Source organism: Protopterus annectens, chromosome 8.part0 (genome assembly GCF_019279795.1).
Source record: "Protopterus annectens isolate FY-2018-M chromosome 8.part0, PAN1.0, whole genome shotgun sequence".
NCBI classification, from domain to species: Eukaryota; Metazoa; Chordata; order Ceratodontiformes; family Protopteridae; genus Protopterus; species Protopterus annectens.
The window spans coordinates 1,896,941,365-1,896,966,277 of record NC_056741.1 but is presented as its reverse complement, the minus strand read 5'-3'; the positions used below and the strand labels follow the sequence as shown (position 1 = coordinate 1,896,966,277).

Here is a 24,913-nt window from a genome sequence, read left to right as displayed (position 1 = left end):
TTGTGTGTGTGTGTGGGGGGTGGGGGTGGGGGGGTGGGCAACTGTCCACAGAGGTAAAGGGTAGGATTTATGGGAGAAACCTACAATTGCTTCATTGATGGCCTAGTCCTAGACACTGATGATCAATGGGAGGGGAGGGGAGGAAAAAAAATGAAGAAATAAATATGTCAGTTCACATTTTGTCAACCACTATATGAATTAAGATACATATCAACATTTATGAGCAAACCTCAGCACTACCACTGAATGACTGAAATTTCTGAATATTACAGAATTGTCTGTGGGCATCAGATACCTTATAAGGTCATTTTTCTTGACCTTACCAAGATTTTCTGTCTGGGAAAATCATAACTTGCTACAATATCTATTAAAGGAACTCTCCGCCCTCACATACATGAACACTCAACTGTGAGTTTTCTTTTATCCCTACAAATTCATCCCAGACTCATACAGTTGACTGAAGGCAGCAAAAAGATTTTGAATTCTTTATTTCACCGCTTCTGCAGCATAGGGCTAGAAAACCCATCCCCCATTCATTCCTCATACAGTGTATCACATCACTTCTGGAGGAATTTTTCTCTTCCCTCATTACGTACCTTCAACATAGTCAGATGAGTAGTCCATTCTGCTTAGGTACTGTCCACATGTGACGTAGGCTGTATAATGGCTTGCCGGGGTAACAACTGTTGTAAAAATAGACACGTAGTGTAGAGCGCATGTTCTGGGATAAACTGTTTCCCTCTGGACTCAAAACAATATTGGTGCAAATCTTTCTTAGTGAAACTTCATGTGATGTTTTTAGAAACCACAAAAAAGTGGAGTTTAACAGCTTAGGTAAGTTCATTTCTTATTTAACTGCATAAGAAACTGTGCCTGCGAAACGTATTATTGCTATTTTTTTCTTTCTTTTAGTCTTTGTCATTTTTCTGGTGATCGTAGTCTTTATCAAGTGCCAAGTAGAAGAAATACCCTAAACTGTCATTTAGTAGTGAAACTTTTTCTTTGTCTTGTACTAGTTATCTTCACTGCTGAAATCTAGATCGGGAATAGTTACGGTGCTAAGCGATAGTGTCTTATGTGTGATGTGTGCAGGTATTTCCAGCTTCTAAAGTGATGTCAGAATTCCAACATGCTCTTCTTTTTGGTGGCAGCACAGAACTATTGTGGCATCATGCATTTTCGCATCCAAAAGACAAGAACCTCTCAATGGATAGTACTTGTGTTACGAATCCTGCCACAAGCACAATGCAATAAAGATAGAATCTGCACCACCTTTCGATTAAAGTTACTGCAATGCAAAACATGGTGGGAAGCTTGTGCATTGTTGTGAAGATTGTATCCATATTACATCGTGCTTGTAGCAGGACTCATAACACAGCAAGTATGATCCATTGACTATTTTCTTCTTGGTTATTAGTTGGTGGCTGTTTTTTATGTTGGAGGTAGACATGAGACTCGGATCTGAGGCATTATTGGCACAGGCTTTGCTGAAACTGCTCTCCTCATCTCGCACTCCTCATATTGGAAAAAAATCCTTTGCCCAAGTTTTGAACTACAAATTCTACTTGCATTTGTTGCACAAGAGCCCCTACAATTTGTGAAAAGAAAAAATATAACTGCTACTGGTTGACCATACTTTACACAGATTGCTGAAACAATTCCGCGATCTGGTGCCCTTCAACTGCTGTTTGGTAACAGAAAAAAAAACTTCTGTTTAAAACAGTAGCAAAACACTTTCTACAAATTTAACAAGTGCCTTGCTGCAGTTACTAAGCTTATGATCTAGACAGCAGTTCTGAAAATAACAAAGGAATTGCCTCCAAGATCGCAGGACATGCAGAAATAGTTTAATGTTGTGTTTTTTATTCAAACCTTAAAAAAACAAACCGCGATTATGCTAAACTCTTTCTGCATGTCCTGCTGTTTTTGGAGGCAATTTCTTTGTTATTATTATGCAATGGTCGTGGGTTATTAGCAGTTCTGAAATTGACCGGACTCCTACAAGCATTGAGTACTCCACATAAGTCATGTGGATTTTTGTTTTCTCCTTTCATATTTGCTGCTTCCCAAACTGTCACCGCATTCCTGTAACTAACTCTTTCAGTCTTTATATGACACAATCCTTCCTGGCAGTTATTATACATGACAGGTATGTAAGTACAAGTATAGGACTAAGGATGCAATAAATTAAAAGCACAAGCAGTAAACAGGCTTAAATAAAGGCAAGAAGACTGGAATACATAAAAAAATGTCACTAACAGTATTTCCACCATTCAATAAGAATAATAAATGCAATTAGTGCTTGTCAAGAGTCTGGCATTTTTATCCTTTTTGACCATCTCCTGATCTAATTCTCAATATGTCCTGCAAACAACCTAGTGCTAAGTGTGGGTACTTGATAATCATCTAAGTTACTCAGCATGTGCCCACTACTGAAATCACAACCAGCGCATGTGGATGTCATAATCAGCTTTATTACCCTGTGAGCTGGACCATAGCTCTCAATTGTCCAGATTTTTGCAGAATTTCCAGAGTTTTGCCTCATATTTGTGGTCTGTTGCTCATGAAACTTGTGGTTTACTGGCAAATCAGTGATGACTGCATTCACTAATTAATGGCAGACATTTGAGTTCAAACTTCATATTCTTCAGAAAATGCATGCTAACACAAAGCATTTTATTCTAGCAACATTCTAAATTTATACAAACAATATTTAAAATTTGTCCCACCATTATTTTTGGCTTTGTCCAGATTTTTTTTCAATAAGAGGTTGCGGGATATGAGCTGGGGTGATGCTTACCTAATTTCAGGCATGGAAGGAGTAGCTTTCCTTTTCAGAGAGGAACGGGAATTAGTTTATTATTACCCTTAAAATAAAACAACCCCATTCCCCCCAAAAATATACAAACCTGCTAAAGTATTGAAGCAGTCATAGCAATATACTATGATTGTGTCAGCAAGAAGTATTTACCGGTTGCCCCCTTTTTGTTTTTCTAATAAAAGGAGTGTCACATTATTTTACAATGTTCTCTTGTTTATTTTATTACTTATTTGTGTACCAGTCTAAGTACCCATCAAATAAAACACTAGTACAAATGTAAGTAAACAAAAAGCATATGTACATATAGTTCGGCAGTGGATTACACAGGATACAGTACATCATGAGGAGACACCAGTCATGTAAAAATAAAAATAAATAGAAAACAAATTAATATGAAAATGCCCTCTTAAAATGTACTGCGGCACAGTTCAACAGCAAATAGTCAGTAGTTTGTTACATTAGTAAGATAAACCACATTGGTATACTGTATCTATATAGTCATCTTTTAGTTATGTCAGTTTTCTGTTTTAATGTATAATATCAACAGTGGTTTCCAGTGACATATATTGGCAGCAGGGACAGAGAACTGTGGCTGTGTTTTGAAATGCAATTATTCATAGGCAGAAAGAGCAAATCATTTTTAATCTCATAAAAATGTATGTCTGTTCGGATTAGCACTAAAGTATTAGGAACCACATAATGTCAATAAATGGAGCACAATGTTTTATGAAATTGTTCCCCAGATACCAATACTGATTTGTAATTATCTAGTAGGCTGGATATAGCCAGTATCATCTCTCAATGGCTACGGTGAGAGATTGAAAGGTTAGTTTTCTTTATTGTAAGTACTACTTTGAACATCGGGCATAGGCAGACATAAACTGGTTATAGTCACTTGGGAAAGTGCTCTAACTGTCCTTTTGCACAATGGTTATGTGACATTTTTGCCCCCTTGTCCGTTCTGCACGATAAAGAATTTGTATGCTTATTTTGAAGTTTATATCTCTTTTTTAGTTTTATATTATTGTGATATATTTGTTTGCTTATGCTGAAGTTTAACATGTTTCTGCATGGAATGTTAATATATACTGTGGCTAACTAATCGATAATGTTACATTTACATTTTTTTTTCTTAATGTGTGTGTGTGTGTTTCTGAATATATATACATATATAAAGAACATTTATAATTTATTGATTTGACCAATGGCCTATTTTATTTATTTATTTTATTTTTATTTAAATTTGTTGACCAGGAGTGTCCGACTGGACGTAGGTCCATTTTCAGCGGAGGCCCGGGGAGAAAAGCTCCACAGTTAAAATAAACAGACAGTATATACATTGGATTACATAGTGAATAACAATTTACATAGCAATTACTTAGAACATATTTACAGATGAAGAACATAGTACATCAGTAGACAACTAGAATCTTTATCTGTGAAGTGCATACCAGACATTAACAAATGTTACAAGAAGAAGAAGTTCGTGCTGTATAATAAGTACTGGCTTATGAGCATCTGAGCTTGCTATAATCAAGGTAGTTAGTGGTGTGGAAAGAAAGGTAGTGGTTGGATGGGGTGGATGATATTAGAGTGGGAGTTGCAAGGGCATAGCCAGCATGTTTTTAGTTGTGCTTTTAGTAAAGTTTTGAAGTGGGTGCATGATGGTATGGAGGTAATTGTGGGTGGGAGTGAGTTCCATAATTTGGCTATGGTGCAAGAGAATAGTGCTTCACCAGCAGAGTTATTAGCTTTAGTGATCTGCAAGTGATTTTTGCTGCTGGATCTTAGTGGTCTGGTGGTGCAATAGGGTTGGAGTAGATTCTGGAGGGATGGGACATTTAGTGGATGGTTTACTAGTTTGTGGGCGAGTGAGAGTTGATACCACTGAAGGAGGTGAGGGAGTTCAAGCCAGCCCAGTTCAGCAAGTATGAGACAGTGGTGACTACGGTAGGATGCCCCTGTGGCGAATTTGGCAATTTTGTTGTAGCAGGTCTCTAGCTTGTTTAGATCACATTGCCTTAGGTTGGTATATATTGGAGAGGCATAAAGTAGGGTGGAGATAAGGTGGGAATTTGCTATTGAAATCTTTGCTGCTTTGGTGAGAAATTGCTTATTTCTGTATAACGCTCCTAGTTTTTTGTGGACTTTTTTCATAGTCATGGATATGTGAATGTCAAATTTTAGTTTATTGTCTATTTCCACTCCTAGCAATTTGGTGTGTTCAGTTGGGTATATAGTGGTGTTGTCTTTTGCCGTGATGTTAAAGTGAGAGTCATGGCATACTGGGAGGGCACATATGTATTAAGTTCAAGGAAAATATAAAATTGTACAAACGTTTTGTGGATGACGTTTTCCTTATTTGGAATGGTACTGTGGGACAACTAAATGATTTCATTTTATATATAAATGGCACGACAGATTTTTTAAGGTTTGAATATACCTTTTCATCTAATCAAATAGAGTTTTTAGATGTACACATTAAAAAGGAGGGCAAAGAAATAAGTACAAATCTATATAGGAAGTCTTGTTGGAGGAATAATTTATTACACCATAATAGTATGCATCCAAGACATATTTACCCTAACATAGTGAAAAGTCAATCCCTGAGGATATCCAAGTTAGTGACTGATGATAATAGGCATGATGAACAACAAAATATGTTGAGAAACAGTTTTATGGAGAGAGGTTATGACAGACAAGATGTAAATACCATTATCTCAGAGAACATCGGATATAGAAAGGATAAACGGAAACCCTTTTTGTTTAGAAGAAATAGAAGTGAACGAATGGTTAATAAGAAAGAATCTAAAAATACAACACGTAGGTTAATTATACCATACACAAACAAAAATAGTAGAATAAAAGAGATTATAAATAATAATTGGAGAATGCTAATGGTAGATGATAAAATAAGAGAATTAGCAGGAGATAGACCAAATGTTACATATAAGAATATGAAGTCTCTGAAAAGATTACTTTGCTATGAAGATAATAGAAAAGAGTTGGTATATTCACAAAGGAAGGGTACTTTTGCATGTAGACATTGTAATCAATGTAGCTACATGCTTAATGGGAATGAGTTTGTACACCCTGATAATGGAAGAAAGTTCACTTTTGACAGATATGCTGATTGTAGATCTAGAGACCTGATCTACCTAGCTCAATGTCAACAGTGTGCATCATTTTATGTGGGAAAGACAAACAGGACTCTAAGAGAAAGGGTTAGAGAACATGTATATGCCATAAATAAAGAAAATGAAAACAATGCTCTGGCTAAACACGTTATCACAGTAGGGTCTAGACATAGTTTTAAGTTTATGGCATTGGAAGTGATTTTGAAAACAGAAAGGTTGGGTAATATTAGAAATTACACATAAGAAAGAGAAAATAAATGGATAATTAGGTTACAAGCCAGTAGAGGACATGGCTTAAATGAGAAAAGTTCACTAAAGCCCTTTTTAATAGCAAAACCATATAAACATTGAATCATTTTTAGGTGTATTTTATGGAATATAATTTAATTATTTATGTTGTGCAGATATGTGCATATACATATATGTCTTTTTACAATTTTCATTAATTTTCATTACTTTTATATTATGTTGCAATATATAATGCATAATGTTTTCTTAAATGTTTTTATATGTATTTTTAAGAAATGGTTTTTGCATATATATATACATATACATCAGAGGAGTCCAATTTCAATACATGCATTTTCATATGTATATGTATATATATATTTTTTTCTTTATACATACAAATGTAAATAAGAGGATGAGTATATATATATATATGTTTTGGAATGTAGTTTTATAACATATTTTCATATTATACTTATAGGTAGGGATTTTACAAATATAGTTTTTTTATATATATAGAATTTATAGAATGTATATTTCATGCAGTTCTTATATGTATTTTCACATATGCATTTATATTTATTTACACTAATGGAATTGATTAATTATTTATTTTATAGCTTTATTGTATAGCTTTATCATTAGTTATTTATAAATATAAAATTCATATGATATACATTTTTTTCACATTAATATTAATTTTAAAATACATGTATTTTTAGTATGAAACAACATTTTTAATGTAATGTATGAAAGAATATATATTGAAACAGCATTGAAACACTTTTAGATGTTTAGAATATTTGCTTATGTAAAAGAAGTTTTTTGCTATATAAGGCTGCAAGAGCTTCCATTAGACACATGCTTATACAATAGTTAAAGATATAATTGATTTGCAATTAATTTAATTGATTGCTTAATAGTTTGCGTGTGGAGATTGGCTGATGAGTACAAAGAATAGTATTTAAATGCAGTGAGGATATGTGTGGTATAAAGTCTGAAGAAACGTTCATCGCAATGTGAAAGCGCTTACTGTTTTAATTTGTTTTTCTACAATAAAGAGTTGCCGCTAAGCCGTGGAGTACTTCTCTTGTATTTTCAATACATTATGAGCATCTGAGCTTGCTATAATCAAGGTAGTTAGTGGTGTGGAAAGAAAGGTAGTGGTTGGATGGGGTGGATGATATTAGAGTGGGAGTTGCAAGGGCATAGCCAGCATGTTTTTAGTTGTGCTTTTAGTAAAGTTTTGAAGTGGGTACATGATGGTATGGAGGTAATTGTGGGTGGGAGTGAGTTCCATAATTTGGCTATGGCGCAAGAGAATAGTGCTTCACCAGCAGAGTTATTAGCTTTAGTGATCTGCAAGTGATTTTTGCTGCTGGATCTTAGTGGTCTGGTGGTGCAATAGGGTTGGAGTAGATTCTGGAGGGATGGGACATTTAGTGGATGGTTTACTAGTTTGTGGGCGAGTGAGAGTTGATACCACTGAAGGAGGTGAGGGAGTTCAAGCCAGCCCAGTTCAGCAAGTGAGAGACAGTGGTGACTACGGTAGGATGCCCCTGTGGCGAATTTGGCAATTTTGTTGTAGCAGGTCTCTAGCTTGTTTAGATCACATTGCCTTAGGTTGGTATATATTGGAGAGGCATAAAGTAGGGTGGAGATAAGGTGGGAATTTGCTATTGAAATCTTTGCTGCTTTGGTGAGAAATTGCTTATTTCTGTATAACGCTCCTAGTTTTTTGTGGACTTTTTTCATAGTCATGGATATGTGAATGTCAAATTTTAGTTTATTGTCTATTTCCACTCCTAGCAATTTGGTGTGTTCAGTTGGGTATATAGTGGTGTTGTCTTTTGCCGTGATGTTAAAGTGAGAGTCATGGCATACTGGGAGGGCACATATGTATTAAGTTCAAGGAAAATATAAAATTGTACAAACGTTTTGTGGATGACGTTTTCCTTATTTGGAATGGTACTGTGGGACAACTAAATGATTTCATTTTATATATAAATGGCACAACAGATTTTTTAAGGTTTGAATATACCTTTTCATCTAATCAAATAGAGTTTTTAGATGTACACATTAAAAAGGAGGGCAAAGAAATAAGTACAGATCTATATAGGAAGTCTTGTTGGAGGAATAATTTATTACACCATAATAGTATGCATCCAAGACATATTTACCCTAACATAGTGAAAAGTCAATCCCTGAGGATATCCAAGTTAGTGACTGATGATAATAGGCATGATGAACAACAAAATATGTTGAGAAACAGTTTTATGGAGAGAGGTTATGACAGACAAGATGTAAATACCATTATCTCAGAGAACATCGGATATAGAAAGGATAAACGGAAACCCTTTTTGTTTAGAAGAAATAGAAGTGAACGAATGGTTAATAAGAAAGAATCTAAAAATACAACAAGTAGGTTAATTATACCATACACAAACAAAAATAGTAGAATAAAAGAGATTATAAATAATAATTGGAGAATGCTAATGGTAGATGATAAAATAAGAGAATTAGCAGGAGATAGACCAAATGTTACATATAAGAATATGAAGTCTCTGAAAAAATTACTTTGCTATGAAGATAATAGAAAAGAGTTGGTATATTCACAAAGGAAGGGTACTTTTGCATGTAGACATTGTAATCAATGTAGCTACATGCTTAATGGGAATGAGTTTGTACACCCTGATAATGGAAGAAAGTTCACTTTTGACAGATATGCTGATTGTAGATCTAGAGACCTGATCTACCTAGCTCAATGTCAACAGTGTGCATCATTTTATGTGGGAAAGACAAACAGGACTCTAAGAGAAAGGGTTAGAGAACATGTATATGCCATAAATAAAGAAAATGAAAACAATGCTCTGGCTAAACACGTTATCACAGTAGGGTCTAGACATAGTTTTAAGTTTATGGCATTGGAAGTGATTTTGAAAACAGAAAGGTTGGGTAATATTAGAAATTACACAGAAGAAAGAGAAAATAAATGGATAATTAGGTTACAAGCCAGTAGAGGACATGGCTTAAATGAGAAAAGTTCACTAAAGCCCTTTTTAATAGCAAAACCATATAAACATTGAATCATTTTTAGGTGTATTTTATGGAATATAATTTAATTATTTATGTTGTGCAGATATGTGCATATACATATATGTCTTTTTACAATTTTCATTACTTTTATATTATGTTGCAATATATAATGCATAATGTTTTCTTAAATGTTTTTATATGTATTTTTAAGAAATGGTTTTTGCATATATATACATATACATCAGAGGAGTCCAATTTCAATACATGCATTTTCATATGTATATGTATATATATATATTTTTCTTTATACATACAAATGTAAATAAGAGGATGAGTATATATATATATATGTTTTGGAATGTAGTTTTATAACATATTTTCATATTATACTTATAGGTAGGGATTTTACAAATATAGTTTTTTTATATATATAGAATTTATAGAATGTATATTTCATGCAGTTCTTATATGTATTTTCACATATGCATTTATATTTATTTACACTAATGGAATTGATTAATTATTTATTTTATAGCTTTATTGTATAGCTTTATCATTAGTTATTTATAAATATAAAATTCATATGATATACATTTTTTTCACATTAATATTAATTTTAAAATACATGTATTTTTAGTATGAAACATAATATTTTTTAATGTAATGTATAAAAGAATATATATTGAAACAGCATTGAAACACTTTTAGATGTTTAGAATATTTGCTTATGTAAAAGAAGTTTTTTGCTATATAAGGCTGCAAGAGCTTCCATTAGACACATGCTTATACAATAGTTAAAGATATAATTGATTTGCAATTAATTTAATTGATTGCTTAATAGTTTGCGTGTGGAGATTGGCTGATGAGTACAAAGAATAGTATTTAAATGCAGTGAGGATATGTGTGGTATAAAGTCTGAAGAAACGTTCATCGCAACGTGAAAGCGCTTACTGTTTTAATTTGTTTTTCTACAATAAAGAGTTGCCGCTAAGCCGTGGAGTACTTCTCTTGTATTTTCAATACATTATGAGCATCTGAGCTTGCTATAATCAAGGTAGTTAGTGGTGTGGAAAGAAAGGTAGTGGTTGGATGGGGTGGATGATATTAGAGTGGGAGTTGCAAGGGCATAGCCAGCATGTTTTTAGTTGTGCTTTTAGTAAAGTTTTGAAGTGGGTGCATGATGGTATGGAGGTAATTGTGGGTGGGAGTGAGTTCCATAATTTGGCTATGGCGCAAGAGAATAGTGCTTCACCAGCAGAGTTATTAGCTTTAGTGATCTGCAAGTGATTTTTGCTGCTGGATCTTAGTGGTCTGGTGGTGTGATAGAGTTGGAGTAGATTCTGGAGGGATGGGACATTTAGTGGATGGTTTACTAGTTTGTGGGTGAGTGAGAGTTGATACCACTGAAGGAGGTGAGGGAGTTCAAGCCAGCCCAGTTCAGCAAGTGAGAGACAGTGGTGACTACGGTAGGATGCCCCTGTGGCGAATTTGGTGATTTTGTTGTAGCAGGTCTCTAGCTTGTTTAGATCACATTGCCTTAGGTTGGTATATATTGGAGAGGCATAAAGTAGGGTGGAGATAAGGTGGGAATTTGCTATTGAAATCTTTGCTGCTTTGGTGAGAAATTGCTTATTTCTGTATAACGCTCCTAGTTTTTTGTGGACTTTTTTCATAGTCATGGATATATGAATGTCAAATTTTAGTTTATTGTCTATTTCCACTCCTAGCAATTTGGTGTGTTCAGTTGGGTATATAGTGGTGTTGTCTTTTGCCGTTATGTTAAAGTGAGAGTTGTTTTGAGTATGTTTGGTGGGTTGGAAGATGAGTAGTTTAGTTTTGTTTGGGTTGAGTATTAATCGGGCATCGGATAACCACGTTTCAACAGAGGAAAAGGCTTCCTGTGTGACTTTTTGCAGTTTTGGTAGGAACGGGCTGAGCAGATGATGGTCGAGTCATCTGCGTATTGTATGAGTGTGCCATGTTTGGTGGCAGAGGCTAGATTATTGGTGTAAACAGAGAAGAGTAGGGGTCCAAGGATGGATCCTTGGGGAACCCCTATGGAGACAGGTAGTTGGAGAGATATGTCATTCTGCCATACAATGGATTGTTGGCGGTCAGACAGGTAACTCTGAAACCAGTTGGTGACCGATTGTGAGAAGGATAGGTTATTGAGGACAGAGATAAGTTGTTTGTGTGGGACCATGTCAAATGCTTTAGATAGGTCTAGGAAAGTAGCAGAGGAGAGATAGCCATTGTTTTTATGCTGAAGGATAGTGTTAGTAAAGGAGAGTAAGGCAGTGGTGGTGCTATGGTTTGGTCGGAAACCATGCTGAGTCCTGGAAAGGAGGTTGTTAGTAAGGAGGTAGTCTGAGACCTGAGAGTGTATGCATCTCTCTAGTATTTTGGAGAGTGGAGAGAGAATAGCTATGGGGCGGTAATTGGTTAGTTCTGTGGAGGGTCCGCCTTTGTGGAGGGAATTATATGTGATACTTTCCACAGTGTGGGAACATAACTTTCTGACAGAGATCGGTTAATCAAGATGGATACTGGGTAGGCCAGAGCATCAGCTGCGATTTGTAGGTATTCACTTGGGAGGCTGTCTGCTGCTAATTTGGTGGGTTTAAGTTTAGTTAAGAGTTTTTTTATGTTGGAGGTAGGTACAGGAGAAAAAGAGAAGGCAGTGGGGAGATTACTAGTTGAAGGTGTGGGTTGGAGGGAGGGGTTGTGTTGTTTAGCTAGTGATAGTATGGTTTGGGTGAAGTGTGTGTTGAATGAGGTAGCAATATTTTCTGAGGAGTGAGGGATGTTAGGAGGAGGGGTACTAACTTTACCTGGGTGGAGGATGGAGTTTATGGAGGACCAGAATTGTTTGGGGCTGTGTTGTAAGGAGACTAGGGCAGACTGGTAGTATTGTGATTTGTCCTGTTTTATTAGCTTTTTGACTCTATTGCGTAGTTCCAGGAATTTCTGTCTAGCTGAGGGGGTTTTGATTTTGCGCCAGTGCTCCCAGGCTTTATCCCTGTTTTTCATTTCTGACTTAGTGGTTTTCTGTAGCCATGGGGAGGGTTGTGCTTTGGTTCTGGAGAATCTTAAGGGGGCATGGTAATTAAGGATGTTCAGGAAGGTAGTATTAAAAAATTCAACTGCATCATCTAGACTGAGGTACTTTAGAGGATGCCAGTTACATTCTTTGAGGGATGAGATGAATGTGAGTGGGTTAAAGTTTAGTTTTTTATGTATTTGACGGTAGATGACAGGTTTAGCTTGGTATATGTATTTTTTGAGTAGGAATGTTGGGGAGTGATCACTGAGGCTATCTGATAAGCAGCCTGTTATATATGACTGGGGGCTCTTACTGACTAGTATCCAATCCAGGGTAGTGTGCTTGGTGTAGTTTTTATTTATCCTGGTTGGTGACTGGACTAGTTGAGTGAAGCCATGAAGGTGTACATGATGGGTTGGATTGTTGCCAGAACAGGATTGCCAGTCAATATTGAAATCACCTAAGATGATAGTTTCTTGGGGGAGATGGTGGATAGACCAGCTGAGAAGGTTTTCTAGGGGAGGGATGTTTTGGCCAGGTGGGAAGTAGCATCCAATTATGTTGATGGTTTTGTTTTGGTTAATTTTGAGGTTGGTACATATTATTTCTTCATTGCCTATTTGTGGAGCTGATGATTTTAAGATCTGGATGTTTAGATGCTGTTTAAATATTATAGCTACACCACCTCCTTTTTTGTTTAGCTGGTCTACTCTTAGTATGTCGTAACCTGTAGGGAGTATTTGCTCACTGGTAATGTGAGGTTTTAGCCAGGTTTCTGTCAGGATGACTATATCTGGGGAGTACAAGTCTATGGTGGCATGGAGTTCATGGACTTTGTTGGATATACTTCTAATATTTAGGCATAGTAGAAGGAAGTCATTTGGCTTTCTATTGGCTGTAATATGGGAGAAATTGTGGTTTCTAGTTTGATTACGAAGATTGGGGTTGGAGATGGTAAGGCCAGGGTTGGGGTGGATGTCTCCACTTAGGGCTAGTTTTGATAAGCATGAGATTATTAGTTTTCTCAGTTTTTGAATGTGTTTGTTTATAGGGGAAACTTTATGATTGTGCTCTGTGGGTAATAGGTATGGTGGGAGGGTTACTATGTTAAGTTGTAGGGATGCTTTATGTTTGAGTAATATAGTTGGTAGAATATGTGGGGGGTGCATAGGGATGGTTTTTGAGCTGGTGGGAGGGGAGCTGAGTGTGGGTGAGACATGAGTTGTGGTGTGAGTAGTAGTACAGTGGTAGTGGTTGAGTGGGGGAATGATGTAGCTTTGGTAGGATGTAAAATATGCAAGGAGAGTGCATGCAGTGAGCATAGGAAAGGTATGCTTGTACATGCTAGTTGAGGAGGTGTGATAGTAGCGGGAAGATGGAGGAGGTAGTGTTGGGTTAGTGCTGTGGTTGGCTATTAGAAAGATGGGAGGGGTTTGAGTGCAATAAAGGTGGGACCACCGGGGGCGGGAGGGAATAGGGGGCAGGGTGGGGAGCGAAGCGGGTAGAGACCCTGTTAGTTGCTGGTATGAGGGGCTGGAAACAATCACAAAGCAAATACAAGTATGTGTTAAGAAACAATCACAATTGACCAAGGACTGCTCTGAAACTGTAAGTCATTTCTTAATTTCTCAGGTGGAAAAACAGGATAACCTTGTATCAGTAGGCTACTGTGGTCATAGTTTAAATTTACAAACACACAGTATCAGGGACGATCCTGGGTGCTATTCATACTGACTAGGGGAAATTTGCATTTGTCCAGGTTGCCAGTCAAGCTCCCCTCCTCTAAAGTGACAACACATTCTAACTCAGCTAAGCATTTATGTAACAAGAAACATATCAGAATTTTAGTATGACACTTCATTTTTGCATGACTGGTGTGACTGGCGGGTTCCTATTACGCGATCGAAAATCCCTTTAGGCGAATATGAAGACATTGAACCATATTGCGTGAAGTATGTAAACCCCGAACGGTCAAAACCGCGAATTTCGAAATGTCAATTTGTTTTGGTTGGCCCGTCTTCGGTACAGCTCCATAAGGTAAGTGTGCGATAGATAGGACTTTAGTGTTTGGATTTGGATTAAGGTAAGTGTATAGATAGGTACTGTATGTAAGAGTTAGTGTAGTGTTAGGTGTAGGTTTTTTTTTTAAGTGAATGTATGTGTATTTATTTTGTTTAGGTGTATGTCTATAGGGGATGTGTGTGGTAGTTACGGACCTTAGGGTTAGGGAGGAGTTAAGGAGAGTGTATAGATAGTTGTGTTTGTGGGGTTTAGTGTAATGTTGGAGGTAGGGTTTTGGTGCTTTAGTTTAAGTTAGAAGTAGGGTTTGGTTAGTGTATGTATGTGGTTTATTTATTTTGTTTGGGTAGGTAGTATCTAGCGGGTGGTTGGGTTGGCCGACTATGACAGTTCGATATTTTATTTTCGTGGTTTAGTGCGTTCGGGATTTTCGCGGTTCGCGGTATAGGGGTCGATGTTTTGGTATTCGCGCATAGGGTTTTTTGCTTTGCTAATATAGACCCGTGACTGGCTACTATTGTACAGTTTAGAGTGCTACTAAAGTCCTTCAGCATTTCCACCTCAACACTGTTACCAAGCTTGACTTGATATGATATCAGGAATTAATACACTGCAGTTAAAAAGGTTTATTTAATGTTATCATAACAAGAGTGCATGGCTCATTGGTATGATGTGCACCTGGTGGTTGGGATGCAGTTGATCTTTCCTATTTTATGTGATAAATTCCTTACTATACCACTGACAGTTTCCTAAAAGAAAGTAGATACTGCATCTGTGGTCAAGGGGGAATCACTCAAGTGCTAAGCATGGTTATTTAACTCTAGCAAGGTGATTTACATTACTGCCAGGCAAGTTGCTACATTTTCTGCTGAGCAGAGTTAATAGGGCACCATTCTGGAATTATTTACAAAGATTTACTTAAAACATTAGCGGAACAACAGGTTTTGCATATTTTGAATAAGAAGTGTAAAATTCTGGTATTTGGCAGTAATTATTTAGTCACTGAAATCCTCAATGATTTACTAGGAAATCAAAAGTTGTGTAAGAAGCAGAACAAATCTCTGAGGCAACTCCTGGGCATTCTACAAAAATCGAGGAAATCTGAGAGACTCAGTTATTTCAGGTGCTGATGGTGTGACAGTATAGTACTAACTTCGTAAGTGAATGCCAATATTTCAGTTGTGGTCAGTGCTAAAGAGCTTGGCGGTTGGAGATTTAAATGTATCACTCCGGTTTTTATATTGTTACAGGGCTATAAAAAAAATGGTGATACAATAAGGGATATTCATTACCAGAGCTGGATCGTGATCAAATGGATCCCTAAACAGGGTAATGGACCAAGGTCCCCCTCTCCCCTCTCTTCACAGCCATTCTAGTGTCCCATTAACTGCCCCCCCCCCAGTTAATATAAGCAGTATTCATAACTGTCAGAGTGCGTATTGTTTTCTTCTTTACTTTTGAAATGAAAACAGAGAAGTGGACGTAATATATAATTTTTAATTAAGTTATCCTTTGTTGACCCAGCTAGTGTCGCTAGGCTAGTAGCCTCTTTTCAGGGGGGAACCATTGTTAGTATTAATACTACTAGGGCAAATTTGGCCAGGGCATTAGAGAACTTCCCCCCACTATTTTCAATAGCTCAGGGGGCTGTAAAAGATTGCACTGCACCTACCATCAATGCAGAAAGATGTGGCCTCAGTTTAATATGATGGAACAATCACTTTGAACCTGGATGCACCCTTGCTTATAAGTTCCTCAGCATATTCCCTGTCATTCCCTAAATTTGCTGTCATTAAATATCAGAACAACTACTAACACTTCCAACTTTAAAAAACTTCTCCGTTCACACCTGTCAGAATCATGGACCTGCTCTTGCACAAACCCTGGTTAGGGAATAGATATATTAAGGCAGCTAAAGGAACACAACCTGTTATTTTTGTATTTGAATAGTATACCCCTACTAAGCATATGTGTACCTAACTTGCTTGTTTTTCACCTACAATCACACTAGTGCTATTCTTTGTATCCTATCTAGAATACATGATTGCATCAGTGAAATGTATAACAGGTATTTTCATTTTGTACTTGTATCTGAGACTGAATCAATATTTGTATCTGCATGCTCTATATGTATTTTATGGTTATTTATGAAATGTGGAGCTTTTCGCACGGGTCCTCCACTGGAAAAGGACATTTTGTCCATATAGACCTTCCCGGCAAACAAATGTAAAATAAAAATAAATTAATAAATATGTCATGATTTCCATATGAAAGTAGACACCCAATGACCAAAGTACAAGTCTCCTTCTAAATCTGTCCACATAATCATTGACCTCTGGTTGTACTTTGGGGGGTGGCTTCTCAATGTACCATTAGGTGGCCATCTCTGTGAAAGGTGTGATTATATATTATTTGTCACGGACTTTTAACTTCACTGTGGCACCTATGTATTATCCTGTGTAAGACCTTCTTGAAGAGTATTTGTGTCTTTGAGGAATTCAATGACTGCACTTAGCTTGTATTCATCTGCTAAGTTGGTCAGCCAGAGGGCTTTGAAGTTAACTTTGAGTTCAGAGAAGTACATGCTAAAAATGAATAGCACCAGTGCCAGTCCCTGGGGCCTCCATTAAAGACTCTCCATTTTGTAGAGGGGGATTCCCTATCTTGATTCTTGGTGTGTACCAGTCAGCCAGATGACAAAGGTTTTGATATATAATTATCAAAGCTTGTCTACAATGTCCAAGTGAGTACTGTGTCTAATGCTGTGGCCAGGATGAGGTAGCAAGTTTGTTTCAAATTTGCCCTTGTCTATTGACTTTGTAATATTCTTGAAGAAAATGTCCAGGCTGATTAAGAATGACATGCCCTTGATGATACCAAACTGGGTCATACCCAATGTCTTAAGGTTTCCATTGTCATAATTTATCATATCTTTGACAATTCTTTCCATGGCGTTACAAAGATTATAAGTCAGACTTGCATGTTATTATTTTCCATGACCAGTTATTGCAAGCTTCCTCAATGACTGAAACTACTCACACAAGCACAGAAATATTAAAGAGATGCTTGCTCTGCTTCCCTTGGGCAATCACAAGTTCACACCTGGGGTAGCGCCTATGTCCCATATGGACTGGGGCAATCTGTATGATACTCAAGGCATAGGCAAACATCCAGGCTATCTTTTTGCCCATAGAGGCCATATATTGCTTAAAATTGGGTTATACTGACAAAGCTTGTAAGCCTAGTAATCTCCTATGAACCTATGAATGGAGGGTGTTTGACACACCAACATCATCATCATCATCAGCCCCCTTGCTCCCAATTTCTACATGGGCTTGGGGTATTGTGTTAACTGTCACCATCTCTCGCGATTCAGTGCCACACTTTTGCCTTCTTAAACACTCATACCTGACTATCACAGACCTTCTTTCACACAACCCAGCCACCTCTTTGCTGGATGTCCTTGTTTCCTCTTACTTTCTTCCTGTCTGTCTCAAATCTTCTTCCCCAGACTGTTTTCTGCTTTTCTGCACATGTATCCGAACCACTGTAATCTGTTCTCTTTGATCTTGTCTGCAATTGGAGTTACTTTGGCTTCTGCTGTTATGTCCTCATTTCTTGGTCTGCCCCACAGTGTGTATCCCACCACCCTTTGCAGGCACTTCATTTCCATCACCTCTAGCCACTTCATCTGCTTTGCCTTTATTGTCCAGGTTTCTGTACCATACAGTAGTACTGGTCACACCACTGTTTTGTATACCTCACTTTTCAGCTTCTTTGGCATTCTTCTGTCATAGACTACACCTGAAACTCTTTGCCAGTTGGCTGCAGCCCCTCTGATTCTTGCTTTGACCTCTTCATTCAGACTTCCCCTCTCCTCAACCAGCCCTTCCAGATACCTGAAGCTATTTACTTGTTCCACTATCTTCCCTTCTATCTCAATTCTCAGCTTCATCTGATTTGCTGAATTTGCTGCCATAACCACTGTTTTATCTGTGCTTAGTTTCATCCCATGTGCTTTCAGTTTTACATTCCATTCCCCTATCCTTTGTTGAAATTTTTGCTCAGAGTCTGTCTGTAATGCCACATCATCTGCATATAGCAACTTTGTTGATCTGTCCCCTCTAACCTGTTTGCTAATGTAGTCCATCACCAGTATGAACAGAACTGATCTTGGAGCTGAACCCCGGTGTACCTCCACTCTCACTGGGAACCCCTCTCTGAGGCAGAACACTGTTCATGCTTGAGTCACTGGGTCCATGTACATAGCCTGCACTGATTCTACCAGTGTTTCTTAGACTTTGATTCACAGCAGTACTGCCCAGATCTGCTTTCTTGTGACCTTGTCGTATGCTTTCTCCAAGTCTAGGAATGCCCAGTTGGACTCTTTCCTCATATCTCGCTTCTTCTCAACTGTCTACAAACATCAGGCAATTGTGCTGCATCCTGATCTGAATCCGAACTACTCATCTCCCATCTTACATTTACAGCTCTGTGTAGTCATTTATCAATCACCCTCTCCAGAACTTTCATGCCTCTGTACTGCCCACAGTTGTGGATGTCCCCTTTGTTCTTGTACACTGGCATGAGTACGCTTATTCTCCAGTCATCTGGGATACACCTTTTTCTCCAGTCATCTGGGATACGCCTTTTTCTCCAGTCATCTGGGATATGCTTTTCTCTCCAAACTGCAATGAGTATCCTCAGGAGCCATTTCTCCCCTATCTCACCCAGCATCTTCATCTTATCTGCTGTGACCTCATCTGAGCCTGCTGCTTTCCCTGACTTAATTTTCCTTAGTGCTGTTCTTACTTCTTCTAGGGTGGGCTCCTCTTCTTCTCTCATCATAGGCTGTGTTGGTGTCAGTACAGCTTCTGTGGGGTTGTCTTCATTCATAAGCTGCTGGAAATACTTCTGCCTGCCTTTGATGTCCTGTGGACTGGTGAGCAGGTTGTTGCTGGCATCCCTTATGAAGGGTGTTTGACTATCTTCTTCTGTCTTTGCCTTGCAACCTGATATAGGTTATTTGTGCCATCTACTGTCACTTTCCAGAACTTGGTAGAGTGCCTCCAGTGCCTATTCTTTGCTATTGCAACTCCTTTCTTAGCTTCTTTGTTGGCTAACTAGTATTCCTTCCTAGACTGGTCAATCTTTTCTATCTCCCACTTTTTCCTGCACTCCTTCTTTCTTTTGATGACTTCCTGGACTTCTGCATTCCATCACCAGCTTCCCTTATGCACTTTACTTCCATCCCTGGCTCTGCCACATATCTATTATGTAGTCTTGACACCATTCTTCTTCAACTCCATTTATTCCCTCCTCCTGTTGGGGTGCCCTGAGTAATTGCTTGAACTGTTGTATTTTCTCTCCGGTCAATTTCCAGCTCTTCAGCCTGGTATCTGTTGAACATAGAGCTTTCTCTGACCACTGCTTGCAGATGATTGTGGCAACCAGTGGCTTATGCTGTGGGCCGACTATTACACTGGGGATGACTTTCAATCATTGATTCTACCCCAGTGCATTTTACTTACTAGGAGGAAGTCTACCAGAGATGCATGTTGGCTACTCTTGTATGCGATCTTGTGACCGTTTCTCTTTCTGAACCATGTGTTAGCTAGTATTTCTGTTACTGGCATTTAGCCACTTTCTTGATTTATCATCCCTTTCCTGCTGTGGAATTGTTTTTAAAGACCCATTAATCAGCATTCAAACCATTTACTGAACATTTACCATTTTCCCCTAAGTTGTATATGTAAATTTATCATGAGGTGTTAACTCGTCTTCAACCCCTGGCTGTGCTGAATGCATTGAAGTGACAAAAAGAGATGTTCTCTTCACTCATTGTAAGCACCGGTAGGGCTTTCTTCAGACACCCATCCAGACTAAGGTATATGCTTATAAGGTGACCACATGAATGGCAAAGAGAATCTTCCACAGTTTTGCCCCTTGCAGGGTCGAACATGTTTGAATCTATAGCAAAAATGCATGTCATACACAGTCATTACTGTATGCATGTGTGTGTGTGTGTGTGTGTGTGTGTGTGTGTGTGTGTGTGTGTGTGTGTGTGTGTGTGTGTGTGTACTTAAATATTGCCATAGATATGGCAGTCTCTGCCCATGCTCCCTAATCAGTTTATAAACTTAGTAAGTCCGCCTTCTCTTCAGACCATGTCTCTATGGCTTTCCACACCAGCTCGCTTCAAGGTGTATGCTCAGCATATGTCTTACTACCTTATTTTTTTATATACTGAAGAGTATATAAAATGAGAGATAAAATCATAATGGTACTGTGGTGTAGTGACTTAAGTGTGCATGTAGCTTGTATCCTGACTCCAGATAAGCAACTAACCATCATCCTCTCCTAGTTTGGTATGATGAGTGTGGCATCTGTGTCATACAATGAAGTCCCCTAAGACAATAGTCCGGGTTAATGTGTTATGGCTTGCTTAGTGGGCTTTGCTGTTGGAGATCTGCTGTGCATAAGTCTATGTATGGTGCTCGGTTTTGCTTCTGTTGAGTGCTTTATAGAGGGCTTAGGCCAGGGGTTGCCATTCATAGGCTTTGGAGGTGTTTGAGGTTTGGTACCATTGATTTTTTAGAGCCTCAGCATAGGCCTATGTTTGTGGGGGACACTGTTTGATGGGTGTATTTCTGTGTGTGTGTGTGTGTGTGTGTGTGTGTGTGTGTGTGTGTGTGTGTGTGTGTGGTCCAGAATGTTTATAGGTTCATAGGTTCATAGGTTGGTACTAGGCTATCAGCCCTAGGGCCTACACAAGCCTAGCCAGAACAATTCCCTGGCTATTTTTTCCCACACTAGTATTCCTTCCTAGACTGGTCAATCTTTTCTTTACAAAGTCTAGGAATGTATGGGCCTGCAGGCACTAAATAAATTATTTTCCTCACCATTCAGTTCCACAGACTGACCAGTTCACATATGCAGTTTGCTGACACATAAATTAATCAATTTCCCACTGACCCCTTCACTTGTTGGCCCATGTATGCACAAGCACACATTTGGCACACATAAGTAATTCCCGCAGTAACCCTTACAGTTGATTGTCTGTGTATGCACAAGCATTATACTCACATAGAAATTAAACATTTCGCCTAGTCATACATTCAGTAGTTTGACCATGTACGCACAAGCACTTCCATAACACCTACAGGAGTCAGTATTGCCACTATGAGTCAGTGAGGGAGAAATCTGGCATACCTACTTAAACCACTATATGGGAGGCAACTGTCCTAACCTGCAGCATAAAGCTCAGAGCGGACTGATGGATTAAATGTCAGGAAAAGTCTTGGTGCTATCTATCATACCTACCCTGGCTGACAGGCACTGAATACCCATACGATGACCCACAGCACAGAGGTAAATGTTGAAACAAATACTTTTTTGGTCCATGTTAAGTACTTATCCTAGGTAATGGTAGGAACATAACCATGTAATGGGACATGTCAGTTGAAAAGGCAGTCATGTTTCTATTCCTGTATTCCACGATAGCATTGTCACACATCCCAGACTGGAATAGGGCACACTCTTGGTGCCTCAGTGCCTGTTGGTGAGATACTTGAGTACGTGTGTGATGTGTCAGATCCTGGCAGTGTGCAGACAGCTGACCATGGCCTTTTTTGTTCTGCCGGGCGAGTGAGACATCAATGTCTGTACACCTGCACATACCTGTGACTACCACATGTTTGATTTCACCTGGGAAACATCGATTTTGGAGACGACATCTGCCCACATCTTTCCAGGAATGCCAAAGTCTGCAGGTTCCTGATGTTCCATCCTGATTTATTTGGAATCCCTCCAGAGACACAGCAACACCAACAAAGGAACCACAGATCTCAACACCTCTAAAATTGTTATAGCTGTTACTGGCATTTACCTTTTATCATGCATGTCATTATTTAAGGAATTTCTAATTGCTTTGTTTAGTCTAAAGCCTCAGAGATGAACACCTGCTAGGCCACAGTCTGAAGACACAGGCATCTTCTTGACTTGATTTCAGTTTCCTGCTATGAAATACTATTCAAAAACCATTAATCAGCTTAGAAAGCATTTACTACACATTAGCATTTAACCCTAAGCTGCATATGTAAAATTGTCAAGAGGTGATAGCTCTCCTTCAACCCCTGACTGTGCTGAATGCTTTGAAGTGAACAATAGCAAAATGTTCCTCCTTTCTTTATAGTTATCTGTCTCCAGTTGAGTATTTCCACATGAAAGACCCCTCTCACCCTCCTAACTGGCTTCCTGGTATTCAATCCTTTCTGAGTCACCTTGGCTTGATAGTTTTCTGTCTCTGCTATTCAGTCCTTTCATAGTCATCTTGGCTTTATTGTTATCTGTCTCCAGTTGAGTATTTCCACATGAAAGACCTCTCTCACCTTCCTAAATGGCTTCCTGGTATTCAGTCCTTTATGATTCACGTTGGCTTGATAGTTATCTCTCTCTGCTTTAAAAATTCAACATAAATGCAATATTTCACATATCAAAAAGCTTTCTCAGGAGTCACTCATTTAGTAAGGGACCCCAAGACCTAAGGAAAGTTTAACATTTCAAAATTTCAACAAGAACCAGTTAGAGTTACCACCTGTCCCACTTTGCGAGGGACAGTCCATCTTTGGGTAGTTGTGTCCTGCAAAAGAATTGTAAAAAATGGCAAATGTCCTGAGATTTTAGGACAAGATTATTTCCTATATTTTATGTAATAGTTGCATAAAACAGTTATTCTGTATCTGAACCACCTAAGTGTTATAAGAAACAGAATAAGCAACTAATACGTTACAAGAATAAGATTTTATTTAGGCAAAAAAGTGAAGTTCTGTCCTTTGTACTGGCCGTGGGTATGTTTCGGCCTGCAAAATCTGACATTTACACCAAAAATGTCCCACTTTGGGCATTTGAAAAGGTGGCAACCCTAGAACCAGTACTAAAAGTTTTCCATTTCAAATGCACTGCTGCTTAGGTGAATGTGTCAAAAGTTTTAAGGACAGGTTTAAACCTCAATGCATCTAATTGCTTTTTTTTCTATCAGAGCACCCCCACCTCCATAGAAAGAGGTCGGTTTCAAGATACGCTAAAGCTTGGTGACACACAGACAGAGCAGACTGACTGTGTGGTGGGTAGAACCAAGAGAAAAACATTTCTTCAATTCAAATTGGAATTGGATGCTTGGCTAAAGTACATGCTCAGTTCTGCAACCAGCAACTGAAATGTGACTTAATCAACCCCCAAAGACATAACGTCAAATCCACCGGACCATACAATTATCAAGCAACATAACTAAAAAGCATTTAGCTGTGTGCATGTGTACGATTAATCACACATCAACACACACACACACACACATATATATATATATATATATATATATATATATATATATATATATATATATATATATTTTTTTTTTAAACCAAAGTGAAACGCAAACCAAGTAACACCAGCAAATACCACTTGTGACCAATAGAAGACAGACAGCCCAATCTGTATGTTAACGTTTTCGTTCTATTTATTCCAACTGAACTTCTTCAGAAAATCACCCAAAACAAATTACATGACTTAAATAGAAAAAGTCACATGCAGCAACCTACCAATGAAATTATATTCACAATTTCATCTAATTAGTAATGTAAAAACAGCTATAAAATAATACAATAATGTAAAATAATATATATATATATATACATTAACTTGTAACCTAAAAACGTGCTTATAAAATACTGAAAATACACCAGTAATCAATGTTTAAAATCTCTGTGCTAATAAAAAACATTTGATATTAATGGTGTCATTCAGCCCTGGTAAATAATCAGCTTTTAACCTGATTTGCCAAATGGCTTCTCTACATTCTAAAAATGTTTTGAAATCACCACTAAACAATGTGTCATTAACTTTTTCTAAAACTGAAAAAGTAAATTTCTTAAACAAAGGACAACATAATGAATGCTTTGCTAATGCATTTGACTCATCCTTTTTCTTTATTGCCAAATTATGTTCATAAATATGTTTATTTAAGGCACTTGCGGTCTTCCCTATGTAAAAATGTTCACATGAAACACACTGTGCAACATAAACTATGTTAGTTGTCTTACAGGTGTAATATCCATTCACTGTGATAACCCTGTTGTTGTGTTTCAAGTGAATGCTAGATGTTCCACTGATAACTCTACACTGTTTGCATGTTGTGCATGGAAATGTACCTAAAACTGAATTACATACTCTATCTGAGCTTTTTGCACCTCCCTCCAAAATCATCTTGATGTTACTAACTTTCTTATATGTAAAAGTAGGACTATTTCCTATAATTTTAGCCAAATCAAAATTTCCTAGTATTATTTTCCAATTGTTTGAAATATATATATATATATATATATATATATATATATAGGTTCATAGGTAGGTACTAGGCTATTGGCCCTAGGGCCTATATAAGGCTAGCCAAAAAGGTACCCTGGCTTTCGCCATCCAAGAAAATTATTTTCCTGTGCCCCTGTTGAGCAGAGCCATTGAAGTGATCCCTGGGGTGAATTTCCTATCTCCCATCCAATCATCAAGATTTTTCTTGAAAAGTGCTAATGGGGAGCTTTGTTTGATATAGATAGGTAGTTAGTTCCAGAGTAT

The 24,913-nt window shown here is 37.8% G+C and overlaps 1 protein-coding gene across 1 annotated transcript in view; it reads left to right on the top strand.

The window, feature by feature from the left end:
* Positions 1 to 24,913, top strand: part of LOC122808581 (protein-glutamine gamma-glutamyltransferase 2-like) — a 565,300-nt gene that overhangs the window by 165,693 nt on the left and 374,694 nt on the right. The window lies entirely within an intron of this gene.